The following is a 17,077-nucleotide window of genomic DNA, read 5'->3' as shown; positions in this document are numbered from 1 at the left end:
GGATATTATATCCTCCTGGAAAACCAGGATTAACCGGACCGTACTGGGGTTGTTGAGGTGGTTGATAAGTGTACCCAGGATACGGTTGATACTGGTAAACCGGTTGTTGGGCAGCTTGCCCAGGTTGATACTGTCCCTGGTACGGAGGTTGAACAAATTGAGGTTGAGTAGTAACAACCGTACTTGTACCAGGTTGGCCTGCAGGCATCTGGACTGTGGTTTGAACCGTGGGTCCAGACAACGGTACAGATGTCTGAGGAGTGGTTACAGGGACAGTAGAAACCGGAGCTGCCGATACTCCAGAAGTAAGCATGGTAGATGAAGCGGTAGTTGCTGCAGCCGTGTGAGGTGGAGTACTAGGTGCAATTGGCGGCTGAGTAACTACAGAAGTTACAGGGGTCTGAACACTTGACTGGACAGGTTGCGGTTGCTGGGGTGGACCAGGAACTGCAGGTTGTCCTGCTTGAGGTACCGACTGTATACTTGGTTGCGACATCTGTTGACCCTGTGACGGATCCCATGTTAACATTCCAGGGTATTGACTCGTAACAGGTTGAGGATACTGAGATCCATAGCCGTATTGAGGATAGGGTTGATAACTGTAAGGTGCAGTCCCATATGATTGCCCTTGAGGTGGTTGATAACCTTGACCAGGGTATTGACCCGTAGGTTGATAACCTTGAGGTAAATACGAATACTGGGGTTGACCTTGACCTTGAGGTTGGTATCCTTGAGGTTGATACCCTTGGGGTTGATACCCTTGGGGTTGCCATCCTTGAGGTTGCCATCCTTGAGGTTGATACTGATACTGAGGTTGACTTTGGGGTACATATTGAGGCTGGGGTTGATACCCTTGAGGTTGCCCCCCAGTCACGAATGAAGTACCTTGAGGTTGCCCCCCAGGCATTAACGAAGGTTGCCCCCCAGGCGGTAATTGGCCACCTTGAGGTTGGTTAATGGGAGTTGAACCTGACATCATATAAACTTCACCTATACTCAATGGTACATTACCACTGTTTCCAACTAATAACCCATGATCAACAGGTTGAGGAGATGCTCCCGCAAAGGTACCAGAAAGTGATTGATACCCAGTAGGAACAGAAGGACCGCCATGTAAAAATGATTCAGGACTTTGTGAAAACACAGATGACTGACCAGACATATTTACAGGAGAATGAATTCCTCTAGGTGGAACCGGAGTACGAGGTGTAGAAAAACCTACTGAGTTGTCTAAAAAATTGGTTAATGCAAGGTACCAAGATTCACTTCTAGGAGGACTGTAAAAGATGGATTCACGCTCCCTTAGATCAAGGGTAATTAGATCTTCAGAATCAGAAACGCCTATTTCTTCCTCTGGAACAAGTTCTTCTATAGCAATTAATCCAACAGGAAGATTTTCGGTGATAATTCTTTCTATTCTTGGTGAATCAGGAACACTAGGAGTTGGAGTAACAGGTTCTGAAATTTCAGGTTCTTCGCCTGTTTCACTGGCAGATGAAAAACTACCAGCAAGCTCGGAAACTGTAACAGCTTCGGGATTGTAACCTGTTTCTAAACTTTGGTAATCTGGATGGACTACCAAGGAAGATTCTCCTTCTTCAGGTGATCCTACTCTACTGCCACTAGGAGGAGTTACAAGGACCTTTAACCCTTCTAAATGACCCGGAATGTCTTCAGGAGATTCACCCCGCGATTTACGGAGTTTTCTTAACAAATCTATTCCGGTAACAATCTCAGGAGACTTGCCCCGAAGTCTACGGGACTGTCTCGGTAATTCCGCCACAATTAAAGATTTTAACTACAACACACGAAATCAAAGTAAAAAATTTCAAATCAAACCACCTAAAGTCTTCTAAAGAACCAATCAAATTTGAAGCACACGCCTAAATAATCTAGAGCGTCAAACCACACACAAACAGTAGTCTTCCGGACCAAAAGCGCTAGTTGGTGATTAGGCCCAACCTCGCAGGATTCAGTACAGAAATAGTGGGTGGAACAGTTACCCCGGCAACCTGCTTAATGAATAGACTGGACCAAGTTCCTCCACTTTAACCGTCTCGAAGTGAAGCGAACCCCCCAGAAAATCCAAGTGAGTATAACCGACGTCTGCTCCAGGTACAGTGGGACCTTCCCTCCACCGTCACCTTGGGTAGAATCCTAGATATTATGGCCACTAAGGTTACCAATCACAACAATTACACCTGGGGGAACAGTCTAAACTCCGACAGCACGCAAGGGCAGAGTAGCAAGCTCCAATCCCCTTACCGGCTCCTTGACAACAATCCAAGGTTTACCGATAAGTGACCCCTGGCTCCTCGACAATGGTTAATCCGAGGTTTACCGTTTGTAATACGTACTGCCTGGCGTCGTTCCCAACGAGGGAGGAATGATCCCCTCACTGGTTCGGACACGAGCTCGTGTTTCTCCTTTAAGAGGAGCTTTCCCAGAATGTAACTGAAACAATTGGATTTGTTCTACTCAAGATAGACTATCTGTTTGGTTTTGTAGTCTTGGAGAGTTAAGTACTCACCTACTCCAAGACCCTAGCCTAAGCTATGTTGGTGCTTCAGAGCCCTAGAAAAATAAAGATTACTAGATTGATTTTAATTTAAGCGTTACTTTTAAGGTTGTTTCTTAAGTCAAAAGGTGATGGAAGTGAAACTAGTGGTGTGTTGACTCGACTCGAAACCACTACAAAATGCACCTAAAATGATTTATCCACTACTTTACTTTTTCGATGAATTGCTTAACTAAAAAGTTGAGAGAATGCAATCTTTATAAAAGCAACTTCTTAATTGAAGACAATCAAAGAAACAATTCGTTTTTCTTTTCCAAGCATAAAAACATAACTTCTCTTTACATGCACGAAAAAACTCTTTTCTTCTTTTGAAAACAAAAAGCTACTTGAAACAAGACTTTTTAAGAAGATGTTTTTGTATTTTTCTTTTAATAAAGCAAATAAATCTAATATAACCAAAAATCAATCTTAACAACTCTTAAAATCTATGAAAATGCACTCATAAGCAAACTAAAGGCAAATTTACTCTAAGCAATCTTAACGAGGCCAAAACTAACAATGATTATTTCTAAGGTGTTTTACTTGATCACAATCAAATCAAGGACTAGCTTATTGCAGAACCAAAAACTAGTCAAAACAAAATTCTAATCTTTTTGTCCTTTTTGAAAATGGAAATCAATACTTTAAAAACAAGCAATTCGAAATTTGACCCAAAACAACTCAAATGACAAGTTGCTCAAACAAGGAGACTTTACGACAGGCTCAACTTCTAAGAAGGTTGACTAACCAGAGATATCTAAGGCTGGACAACTTTCTAAGCTCAAAGTCACTACAAAGCCTTTCCAAAAATCAAACCCTAGGTCTAAACTTCGTTGAAAACCACTAAAACACTCAAAGCTCACAAAACTAGTTCAGGTGAGAATTCTTGACAGGGTACTAAAGGATCTGGGCAGAAAACACTAAGAAAAAACAAAATCTAAAAGTAATTTAAAGCAAAAATGGAATTTTCTTAACTTTTACAGGAAGACGCAGGCCACCCGTTGTCACAGGTGCGGCCCCGCACTGTGCAGTCGACAACAGCGCGTCCAAGGACGCACTGTGCAGCACACAGAGACTGCGTCCTTCTGGAAAAAGGAAGAAAAACTAAAGCCAACTAAATCTACAGCTAAGCCACCCAAATACTAATTCTCACAGTCAAAAACCAGAAAATAAAAATGATTTTCTCAAAGCAAAGTTCATATAAAGGAAAAGACTCTCTCATTAATGGATTCCCCAGCGGAGTCGCCAATTTGTCACACGGAATCTGTCAAGGGTGCGGACACGACTGACCTTCCTAGAAGTCTAAGACATTCTAATGACAAACAAGACAAAATGGAGTGATCTTTCTCTAAATACACCTTTTACAACATGAAAACTACAAGTGTTTAGGCTTACCTTATTCCAAAACGCTGTTGTTGAAGTCCGTTCTTGACGATCCGGATGAGCTCCTCCTTCAAGTCAATTCCTGCAACCACAAACAATCAAACAATTACCAAGCACTTGCATTTCATATAATAAAACATATATTCAACATGCAGACCAAGGAACACATGAAATAACTCATTAACACAAGCTATTGAGAAAAATAAACCAGTTTGTATTAATAACGAAACAAAGAAACTCTTACAACCTGGCCTTGGTGTTGTGCAAGTTCCTCCCAGGGTCCATCAAGGGTTTTCCTCTACTTTGACAAAGCTCACCCTCTCCCAAGTAGAATCAAGTGAAGACAATCTCTCCTCACAAAGGCTCTAATGGAAGACCTAAATCCTGCAGCATTTACCCAAAGAAAATGTATAGCTCCAACCTCCTCTCCTTTTGGCTCAATGCCTTTATTTATAGTGCTGTAAAGAGGTTATTCAGGTCCACTATCAATGGGATCATCCCCCTCTATGGGTGGGATAGCTCCCTTATTGATGGGATAAGTTCCCCTTTAATAGAGATACATGAACCAACTGGAGGCGCATCCATTTCATCAAACCGACCTCTAGAATGTTCTAGAAGTAACCACAAGTAACTTTTTCAAGATAAAACTCGCGCATTTTGCCTTTTACAGAGGGACGCACCTGTCCCTTAACATACAGAGCGTCCATGGACGCAGATTTTGTGAACATGGTCAGCGTCCCCGCAGGTAAGGCTAGAGAGAACCTGCGACCCCAGAGATAAACATAGTTTTTACAAGACTTTCTCTCTTCTTTGAGTTTGAGATGGATAACAGAGGCATGAGACTTGCCTAAGAGGGTAGCATGACTGTTGATTTGAGCCATACTAACTGTAAGTAGTCAAGGTGACATTTTTTAGTGTAACACATCCCCAAACCCAGGCAGCCCAAAGGTACTAAGGTACCAGCAACCAAGAAGCAAAAGACAATGCCTGTGGTGACTATTGTTGACCTCACCGAAGATGGACTCCAGTCAGCATCGACCTCCCCAATTGTTGAAGAAAACTCACAATCTACCTCTACTGTCTCACCCAGGTTGCGGGATCCAACCCCCCATACAACTTCCACTTTCATGACCCTATCTAACATAGTCCCTCCAGGTACTTGAATAACCACAAAAGAAATGGAAGTCGATTCGGCTATCTAATCCAACAAGTCACTGAACGGGGGTGAAGGCCATACTATTGTTCAAACATCCCTAATATCCTTATTGCTAGGAATGGGCCAACTCCTGGGCGAAGAACCAATCACATCAAAACCACACTCCGTTGCGATCGAACTGTTTGAAGCCTCATTTCCTATAAATTTCCCAGTGGTTCCAGAGTGAGTAATTATCCCTCCTGCTCCCCAATTTCTTGAAACCACACAACCTGCAACTTCCCCCCAAGGCCACTCAGAAAAATCCATTACTAGCAGCCAACCCCTATAAAGAAACTTCCTGGACCCATCAACAATGAAGCCTAAGAACCTTCAGCATTGGTCATCTACACAATTGTTCGGATTTATCCAACAAGAAGCTCAGAGGGATAAACAGAGAAACAATGACATGGTCGCCGAGCATGAACATGAGAAGAAACAAATTGTCACTATCACGATTGAGTGAGATCAGCTTTGACATAATAATCAACAACTATAATCGCAGGTCGAGTAGGTGACAACAGAGCTAAGAGCACTTTGGCCAATTGTGGTCGATTTAGTAATCAAAGCGCCTGATGATTTTTCAGCCATAGTTTTGGCCGACTACTGTGACCATATTCAGACATCATGCACAAAACTTGTGGCCATCAACAAGGAGCTGAAGAAGAGTTTAGATATGGCCAGAGCAGCATTTCCCAATCCAACTACAAGCTACATCATGGAGATTGAGCATAAACTCAACACTTTCGCTACACTAAAAGCTTGCTAACTAATGCCCTGACAGATGGTTATGTGCTACTGGAGCAAGTCAATGATTGGTCAGGCAGCTTGTCCATGAAAAACCAACCAATCTATCCACTTTGCCAACAACTCTAGCAACGCATCGTTGATAAAAAGACCTGTAGGGACAAAGGCCAGCTGAAGCAAATCGATGACGAGATCGCCTCTCTCGTGAGGAGGAGTTGGCTAAATCAAAAGATAAAATTCGTGATCTGAGGTCATCGGTCCGTAAACATGTAAAAGCACTGTGGGAGGTATGTGATGATGTTGAAGAAAAGTGGAGCACCCTGCAAAATGCCTGGCCTGAGCAACCAAACTACACATCAGCAGCTGAATTTCTCCGACAAACATAAACCCTCACAAGCATTTGGCATATGACATTGGAAGATTATACCTGCTTCCACCAGGAAATGATTGTCACAATAACTGAGTTGGGGCCTTCGTTTGGGAAAGAAGGGCCAAAATGTAGCAGAAGTAGCCCCACACGAAGCAGGACCAACACACCCAAGGAAAGAAGCAATAGTGCCGCAAGAGGAGGAACCAACACAACAACAAACAATAACGACAAACCCTGCCAGGAGCAACAACAGAGCTGACAACACTGAAGATAGATTAACTCGGGGATGAGTCAAAGAACTATAGTCAGCGCCTGTTGGGGCCTTCGTTTTGGATTTTGGTGGGAAGAAAGGTCAAGAACATGGGGCGGGGACAATGGTTCGGGTTGCAGAGTTGACAGCCAAAGGAAAGGGATAGGAACTGGGAGTGAACGGGAAGTTGCGGCAATGTGGCAGAAGAGTACAGAAGCAACTGAGGAAGGGAAATAGAAGGCAGGCGAGGGCAACTTCAACCGAACGAAACTGGTAGTGGGAATGTAAAACAAAGGATAAAAAGAAAAAAAGATCATTAGGAAGGGGTTGGTGATGAAGTGGGTGAGCAAGGGCAGGATCCTGAGAGTCAGATTGGTTACGGAAGAGCTAGGACTATCTTCAACTCTGGTTATGTCCATTCTTGTTAGTTGTGTTCTATGAAAAGTACTCTTTCGGTATTTGATGAACGGGCCTCGAGCCTTTTATATTCTAGTTAATGAAGGAAGCATTTTGGGTTCCTTATTGTATTATTGTGTTCTTTATGGGCTATTTAAAATTTTAAATGAATGATGAATAACTAGGTAGTTTCCTGCGATGGTGTGAGCAGAATGACAACTTTAGATAGTACAACGAATTGAGTTTGATGAGCTATTGTTGTATGTTATTTACATTTCCTCGATACCCCTCCTGCTCCATCTAACTTCAGTCGTGGCATGACTTGGCTAAGACTCCTTGTCCTCCGGGTAAGGTGAAAATGTCGGCGTTGTGATAGACTATAGCAGAGCCTTGTTGGTCCCTTGAGCCTGAACCCCAAGGTCTCTTCTCTGTTGTCATTTTCGTGCCAAAAACCCACCTGTCCACTCCTCATTGGGTTCCCCTTTTTCCCCCATTGATCCTTCTTCCGTTTTGTTTTTTTTTGGGCTGATCTAAGACTTTATTTAAGCATGCAATAGACTCCTAAGATGTGCTTCTCTTCTCTTTGGACATTTATCTCATTTATATATAAGCAGATGAACAATAGAACATGATTTAAAATGGCTAAAACCTTCTCCAGATTTCCTACAAATTGACATGCTAATGCTTCATCTGGGGATGTCCCTTAAAAATGGTATTTCGAGTTTGAGGTGAACTTTTTTTATATGAAATATGCAATCTAGATTGTGTAGATACGTCGTTGCTAATTTCTTTTGTTAACCAGATTTCAAAGATAATCATTTTAAAGATTTTCCTTGCTTTACCAAGTTGTAGAAAATTTCCTTTCTTATCTTTTTTCAATATAATATTTTAACCAATGGTGTGGACAAAGAGGAACTAGAGAAAGAGATGAACAGTGGAAACACACTAAATAGAAACCATTCAATAGTTGTGGCAAGATTTTAACAGCTTGTGCTAATTCTAGTTACTGTTTTTTTGTATTACTAGATTAATTTGTTTGTAATTATTGTTGTGCGGGTCATGCCACATGGGTGTGATGTTGATCTAACTCTATTGAATTATTTTTTATTAAGTTAAAAATAGGGGTTGTGCGATTATAGATTTTATAAATATTATGTCATTATGTATCAAACTAATATCATCACATAATTCTTTAAAGGGTATTAGTTCAATGGCAGAACACTTGCCTTATAAGAAGGTGGTTGGTGGTTCGATTCCACTGTGACCTAACATGAACTAATCAATGATATTGTAGTTTATTTTTAATTAAACATTTTTATATTGACTTATTTCAATGGTGTGATATTTTTGTGGATTCATTTTTTTATATCGTCTCTAAAGAAGCAAAAGTGATATTACATTGTCTTCAAATATAATTATTTATTGTCTCTATAAAGACAATAATTTAAGATGCTCGCTTAAAGACAACATTTAAGACAATATAGAAGTTTTTATTTTTGTCTCAAGTTAAGACAATTTACCCAAAAATTGTCTCAAATATTGTCGTAAAATCCCCTATTTGTTGTAGCAATTTTGGACGACTTGTACTCATATAAGACTCATCAACTCGTATAAGACTCAGGAATGACCCTTATAAGACTCATCAAAATACAAAAAAAAGGTTAAAATATGGTAAATTTTAATCACAAAAGGGACTAGATATTACATTCATAGTGATGAAACTAGGTCGAAGGGACTTGAGATTACATTCTTCACCAATAAATATGAAACTAGGTCGAAAGGACTAGAGATTACATTCTTCAAAGTAATCACATACAAGGGGGCCTGTAGAAGCAAAAATAAGATGAGGGGATGCCACCAAAACTACCACAACAGGAAATGAATAAAGTTCATAAACCGCCAAACTTCACCAAGCAGGAGAAAGATAAAGTAGTGATGAAGTTTAGAGAGAAGATGTTGATACTAGATAAGGGACATTAAACCTAGTTCAAAGGAGGAATGTTAGATTGAAACTTTTCTACAAAATTTAGGAGGGACTTTGCGAAAAATGTATGCAAGTTGTACAAAAATTGAAATTTGATTAACATTTAAAAATGACCAAAATAAGTTAACATGCATCAACAACTATAAAAGGAATGCAAGAATGCATCTACCAGCAAAGAGCACAGTAAAAGAAAACTCTACTCTAAATCTAAATCAAACTCATGTATAAAAGCATGCTAGCAAATAGGACGTGTGACCCCAATAATGAAATCTTAAAGGTCATTCAATTGAGTGATGGGTATGGCCAAAATTGCACCATAATAGAAAAGCATGTACACCCACCTCTGAAACTATTTTGAGACAAAGGATCATTCCTCGTCCCTCACTTTATTTTGGAGCATAACTAACATATAGCAAGCATGTAACTTTCTTCCAAAGAGGTAATTTCCTTTCCAAGAAGGTGTTGGTGCAAAGAAATAAATCCCATTGGCTAGTAGATACAAGTGCATTACTATACAAATATTAAAAGAATTATAACGAAAAGAAATTGAAAATCTTTGGTTAGAATTCATGAGGGTTTCAAGGACTATGGACATGGATGGTACACACAAGGTGAATAACTATATGCTTTTAGAACAAATGCACAATAAAATCACTTAGTCAATAAGCCATGGAGACCTTGATTCACAAGGGTAGAGTTGCAAAGAAGCCATTGGTAGCGATGGGATGTTTACCTCAAGGAAGTAAATATTTGAAAGAGCTAGATGGTATAAGTCTGATTGGAATACAACAGATAGATCACCTCATTTCCAAAAAAGAAAAAAGAAAAATAAAAGAATTGAACATTTTGTGCCTTTTGAGGCTTGACGGGTTCTATACAAGTCCTATAAAATACCCGAAGGTCTTATACGCATAGACGAGTTCTATAAGATACCCGCAAAGTTTGGATCTTAAATGCGGGTTCTATGCGAGTGACCCAGCTCGGTATACAACCCACCAAGACCCGCGAGTACTTGCGGATTTAACACAAGTCATGTTTCACTATATTGTAGTACCCATACCTCTTTGGTGACCTGTAATAAGTCTACTAAATCTCTTAATGACATTTAATAAAAGTGAAATGCTTAAAATCTATCCCCTTACACAGCACCAACAAAATAATTTAACAACACTATATTAATCCATATTTTGTCCTAAGCCATATTTCAAGATAAAAGCGAGCTCACGAGCATGCAGTGATCGATTTCATAGGAAAATAGGAAAATGCTCAAGTCACATCAGAGTAAACGGTTTCTTCATCGAAATCATAAAGTCCGAGACAAACTTTTGGTTTACACGAAAAACAAGGAACGATGGCCCCATATTTGTTGGAATTTTTTTTTAATGATCCGTAATATTATATTTCATCGCTTGAATGTTAGTTGGCACGACGAGAAAAGAACAAGGAACGATGGCCCCATATTTGTTGGATTTTTTTTTAATGATCCGTAATATTATATTTCATCGCTTGAATGTTAGTTGGCACAAAGGAATAAAATTTGACGGGAAATCATCGGTGATTTGATTATTGATTTTTTAAATTTTAATTTTTTCAAAATGATTTGTTTTTGTTAATTGAGAAAATAAATTATAAATTTAATAAGGTTGTATAGTTAGTGTTTTTTGTGGTTTAGTTTAATTTGGGTAGACACAGTAAAATTTCAACTTTGATGATGGACTGACAGAGTTACACACCATACTCAGCCGTAAAATGAGCCTCTCCGCTCAATTATTTGCCAATCTGCAATTCATATATATAATAAATATTTCAAACTTATAAATATAAACAGTAATTGTGAAAAACAACCATACTCGCTGTAAAATGAACCTCTCTGCTCAATTATTTGCCAATCTGCAATTCATATATGTAATAAATATTTCAAACTTATAAATATAAACAGTAATTGTGAAAAACAACTATAAATGTGAAGTGCAATAATATAAAAGATAAAAAAAAAAAAATTATGCAATTATTTGAATGTTAATTAATATAAATATGTTGTGCATTTCAAATTTGTAAATGTGATTGATAATTGTTCTTAAATATTATAAATATTAAATATAATAATAAACTATATTATTTTGAAATTATTATATATATATATATATATATATATATATATATAGATATATAGATATAGATAGATAGATAGATATAAGTAGATATTCTAATTTATAAATATAATTATGAATTATAAAAGATATTTCAAATTTATAAACAGGTTCAATAATTTTGAATAACAATTATAAGGAATACTTAAGCATGGGAGGTGCAATACTACCATTTGCACCTTATGTTGCAAAGGAAACGCCGTAAGGCATAGAGTGGGGAAGAATAGCGACATGTGAATGGACATTGTTGAAAGCAAGGGTGGATGATAATGTGTATTCTGAAAATGGATATTTTGTTATGGTCAACCTAATGCATTCATTAATTAGATGACAACGAAAAAGTTTCAGGCCCAGGCTGAACCAACACGAATCTTTTCTACAAGATTGAAATTGCCTAAATGATTCCTCAATCAATGGAAATAACTGTTTCCCTTCCTCTGATACCTAAAATACATTGCCAAATATTTAGTGAGGGGTTACTTAATTTTGAAGTCAGTTTTTCATTCATTAAAATTTTAATTAAGATTAAAAAGGGTTTGTTACATGATTTTTATTAGTAAAACCCTAAAATCGTGAATATCTAACCTAACCCTCATCCATGGAAGCCTTTGAGACTGCGTTGTCCTGGGAAAAAAACTATGTGACGCCATCGGTGTGCAAGGATTGGTCTTCTTTGCCATAGGTGCATTGGGAAATATGCTCCTCCATGTCATTATAATGAGGTCCAGATTACATAAACAATTAGTATACGTGGCCTTTGTTAAGGATGTATGTGCTCCCTGCCTCTGTGAAAAGGAGTAGAAGCTGCTTAGCAAATTCAATCATGCATTTTCATACTTTCAGTAACCTTTCTTCAAATGAATAATTTTCTTTTTCCTTTTTCTTCGTTTGTGGACAATTAGTGTGAACAAACATTACTGCAATTTCAAACATTTTAATGTCTAAAAAACACATTGAGATATCATTTCTTTATCCAGGGAAAACATTTATGTCTCATGATTTTTATAGTGTGCATAATATACCCATTTATTTTGGCAATGTTTTTACTTTTTCTAAGATAGAAAAGATTCAAAACATGTACCTGAGCAAAATTCTATTTCTTGCTCTGTCTCTGCAAAATTATATATATAAGTCAAACTCGATTCTTCCAGCATCTGAGGCATTCTTTATATATCCAGATATTTGCACCTCTGGAAAATTTTAAGAGAGTTTTGAGTTATTTGTTTTTCATTGTTTGTGTTTGAATTAATTTTGTCGATCTTCCAATGCAACTCCCTTCAAACAGGTCTAAAAACAAAGGCTTGTCCAACAAAGAATGAAAAGCTCAAAATTGGATGCAGGGTCTGCCCCTGGCTTAAGGCCTATTCTACGACTAAGAATACATGTTAATTCATGACAGGCATCACTAACACGGTTTGATAGTGTTGATAAACTCACTGGGCTTTCAGACCCATAGGTTGAGATTGAGCCCCAGCCTGTTGCTGCTGGTTTTGCTGGTAATTCAAAGGTCTTCTGAATAACATGATGTGTGGCTCAGGATGATGAATGGCATAGTGCACCCATCCACGAGACTGCTGAACTCCAATGGCTCGCCATTCGTTCTGGACCAAAAAGAATATCAATTTGGTTAAAATTATTAATATGTTTATAATAATAAAAATAAAAAATAAAACAAACAAACAGATTATCGCATTAAAAATGGCATTTGAAAACAAATTAGGTGTTGATTACCACATTGGGAAGTTGGAAAAACAGATGCATTTGCATTAAAAATGGTATTTGAAAACAAATTAGCTGCTAATTACCACATTGGGCAGTTGGCAAAATAGATGCACTTGCATTAAAAATAGCATTTGAGAACAAAAATGTGGTGCTTAGTTCATTGAGAAGTCGGTTCTTGGGAAGCAATTTGGAAGTTTCTGGAGGGAGAACCACATGTCTGGAGACGACACATAACGCCCAATCATCAAAATAATCCATTTGGATGAAATAAAACCTTAATTACAGATATTCAACTCACCACCTAGACAGCTAGAAATCAAGCATACCCACACTCAAAGATAAAACTATAAATATCTCAAAGAAACTTTGATATGCATTATCTCAAAGAAACTTTGATATGCATCTGATTGTAACTGACCAAAAGCAGTTATCGGGCATTTATTTAATATATGTCCAAACTTCCAGGAAATTATTTGCAATGTAAGAACAACATGGACACATCGTCTCCTTCTCTGCATTTATTTAATTACCTGGCCTGCAAAGTAGACTGAATACCAGTACCTGGAGAAGAGATATTCCCATCAAGGTTAGGCAGAGGAATTTGCGTTGAAGACAATTTACCACCAGAAGTGGAAACATCCTGCTCTATTGGTTGATCCTCGGGGCTGTTCTACTTTCAATCATTTGTTCTTGTATTGCATCATAATTGCAATAAAAAGGATCTTAGTCCACATTAATAAACCAAAAAACTTTTCTGCAGCCAACACATGAATCTACAAGTCTAGACATTTGCAGAATTTGTTGCATGGGACGCTGTAAAATATACCGAATACCAGTACCTGGAGAAGAGATATTCCCATCAAGGTTAGGCAGAGGAATTTTCATTTGGTCTGAAATTCTTTCTCTGACTCAGAATTCGAACAAATGCACTGAGACTGATTACCACATTGGGAAGTTGGCAAAACATATGCATTTGCATTAAAAATGGCATTTGAAAACAAATTAGCTGCTGATTACCACATTGGGAAGTTGGCAAAACAGATGCATTTGCATTAAAAATAACATTTGAGAACAAAAATGTGGTGCTTACTTCATTGAGAAGTCGGTTCTTGGGAAGCAACTTGGCAGTTTCTGGAGGGAGAACCACATGTCTGGAGATGACACATAATGCCCAATCATCAAAATAATCCATTTGGGTGAAATAAAACCCTAATTATAGCTATTCAACTCACCACCTAGACAGCCAGCAATCAAGCATACCCACACTCAAAGATAAAACTATAAATATCTCAAAGAAACTTTGATATGCGTTATCTCAAATAAACTTTGATATGCATCTGATTGTAACTGACCAAAAGCCGTTATTCATAAGGAGTTTTTTTTAGGAGCTTTGCAGGTCTATAAAAAGAAAAATTTAGGGGTTTTGAAGAAATATGGCTTTCTCCAATTTCTAGCCCCAGTTCCCACCATTTACAGGGAAAGATTATGATGTGTGGTCCATTAAGATGGTGACCATGTTGTAGGCTCATGATGTTTGGGATTATGTCTAGTTTTGGTTTTCAGAACCTCAAACTAAAGAAGAAGAACAAGCTCTCACCAATGCAAAGAGGGAACAATGGAAGAAAGACAAAAAGAATAATACATGGGATTTGGTTGATTTACCAAAGGACAAAAATATCATTGCTATTAAGTGGGTGTACAAGAAAAAATTGAATGAGAAAGGTGAATTTGACAGATTTAAAGGAAGACTTGTAGCAAAAGGATTCTCCTAGCGACCGGGAATAGATTTTGGAGAAACATTTTCTTCGGTAGCCAGATTGGATACTATAAGAGCAGTTCTAGCCACAACAAATCAGAACAAGTGGAAAGTATATCAGATAGATATGAAATCAGGCTTCTTGAATGGAATTCTAGAAGAAGAAATTTATTTGCAACAACCTCTAGGATATGAAGTTGAAGGTAAAGAAGATAGAGTTTATAGGTTGAAGAAAGCACTCCATGGATTCAAACAAGCACCTAGAGCTTGGTATAGTAGAATTGATAGCTAGAGGATCAAGAATGGATTTTGCAGAAACAACATTGAGCCTACCTTGTACACAAAGGTAAATGAGCATGGACGTATTTTGATTGTTTGCTTATATGTTGATGACATTATTTTTATAGGGATTTTGAGTTAGATGAATTTAAAGTTTTGATACCAATTTGTTGGAAAGGAAGAGGAGCTTAGACACAAATTCACACAAAAAACACATGAGTTGCGACTCTTCTATTGATCACACAAAAATTGATAATTACAATGAACTGGGTGAAGGATATTTAACCTTTTCCAACTAGTGACTCACCTAAAATATCTTGACATGCAACCACACACTGAATTCGGCTATGACTTAACTCGACTTGACTCAACGCTTAACACTCAACATTCAGTTAACTGACTCTCTAATTTTAGCCAACTCGTCATGCGGGAGTAAATAGCTTATTTTAACAAGAAGTATCTCGGCATTTTTACATTGTTTGATGGAACTCTTGGTGACAATACCAATGAGATTTGTTTAAGCTATGATGATAAATCAACTCAACAGTCTTCATAACCTAATGATGTTACTGCCAAAGCAAATGGTAGGCCGGATAAGGAGAATGAGCTCATAACAAAAATGGTTGAATTACATGGATGTTCTATTCTACATGATGCTATGTTATTTTCAGTGTGTTTTGTAGACGAACAATGATATTAATTAGTAATAGATTTTTTTATAAAATTTTAGAAGTTTGGTTTTGTAGAAGTTTCTAGTAAAAATTAATTAATGATGAACCTTCAAAATCTGATAAGGAGGTCATTTGTAAAACTAACTCTAGATACATTATGTATCTAGATGACTCTTCTATATAACTAGTGAATACAATTTTTAGTACCCAAGTATCTCAGAAGATGGGAGCTCATCCATAGAATGACTAGCAGTTCAACTTTTGCAAACATGTAATTGATTGTGTCTAAAGCTATTATTTAAGAGATCGAGTGGTATAAAAATCAACATGGTTGGTTGTTGAGTTATTTTGGCAGTTGTGGATCTAGGGAAGGATCCCTCATTTGTTGAAGATGTGAACGTGGTCTTCTGGTGAGGTTATGCGACAACTTGGGACGTTGTTCAGTAATTGACTTTGGGAGATCTGTGGTTCGGGATTTCAGGAGTGGAACTCGGGAATCCAATTTTCTAACTACACCTTTTTGAGGGTTATGAGACAACTTGATGGAGTTCCCTCTATGAGATTTTGAAGACGTTTAAACAAGCTAATGAAGACGTTGCAGACAAGAAGATCAAGACAAGAACTTGTAGATCAAGACAAGAACTTGTTAAGGGAGGGACTTGGAGAATTAACTCTTACTTGTCTTGTACCTATTAATTGATGTTATTTCAATTAAACAACAATCATCATAGACATAAGGAGAAGCCGCAACTGTGAATCTGTGAGGGGTTATACGCAGTCTACCAGAAATCAAAGGCTTCTTTGGCTATGAAATCCCTTCAATTTGGGGTTGTGGACTCTAATATGATTTAAAAAATTGTTATTGTTTCAAATGAAGCTCTTCTTTTATATCTCTTAGTATCTTATGGAAAAAACAATTTGCTGAGAGAAAGGTACTCTTTTATGGAAAGCTCCCATTTGGTAAAAATATTTTGTCCAATGTACTCTGCACGAACAATGAATCAACTTATCTTGTTATTGTGTATGTAGTTTATCTACAGTATAGAAATTGTTAGGAGCTATTAATTCTACTTGTTTTGGTTCATCATATAACAAATTAGTTCATATTGCTATTGTAGCTACAATTTATGTATAATATAGAAATTGTTGGAGATATTAATTCTATCATATTACAAATCACCCATTACATTGATCACAAAATCCCTTAATTTTATTCAAATTATCATGTTACATAGCACCCATTACATTGTCGACAAAATCCCAATTCAATTCTATGAGCTCTAAGCTTTGCTCCGTTGCATTGCACTGTGTTTGTATTTGATTTACTTGGAGAAGATTGGTTGTGTTCAATGCAATTCTTGGAAAGGAGAGGCTTCTACTATCTGTAAGTTTTTAATGAAATTGAAAAAAATATTGCAAAGCTCTGAAGCAATAATTCACAACTCAACTCACTATTTTTTATAATAGAATGACAAGACCATGGATGAAATCATCACGAAATTGATGGAGGGTTCGCTTTTCAAATCTCTCTAAGGCGTCCTCCCAGACGACTCTCTTCTTGAGCCTCTCGAAGGTGTCTTGTAGGAGGGATCTATCTAAGTCATTCACAAAAATAGGTGG

At 37.6% G+C, this 17,077-nt stretch overlaps 1 pseudogene; it reads right to left on the bottom strand.

Moving 5' to 3' along the window:
* Window positions 1–12,333: 12,333 nt before the first annotated feature.
* On the bottom strand, window positions 12,334–13,943 carry LOC149211185 (cyclin-dependent kinases regulatory subunit 2 pseudogene; annotated as a pseudogene).
* Window positions 13,944–17,077: the final 3,134 nt, after the last annotated feature.

Source organism: Pinus tabuliformis, chromosome 1_2 (assembly GCF_031772625.1).
Source record: "Pinus tabuliformis cultivar Carrire ecotype Pingquan chromosome 1_2, CPIR1, whole genome shotgun sequence".
In the NCBI taxonomy this organism is placed as follows: domain Eukaryota; kingdom Viridiplantae; phylum Streptophyta; class Pinopsida; order Pinales; family Pinaceae; genus Pinus; species Pinus tabuliformis.
Note: the sequence above shows the minus strand (reverse complement) of the source record. Positions and strands in the feature narration are given on the sequence as shown.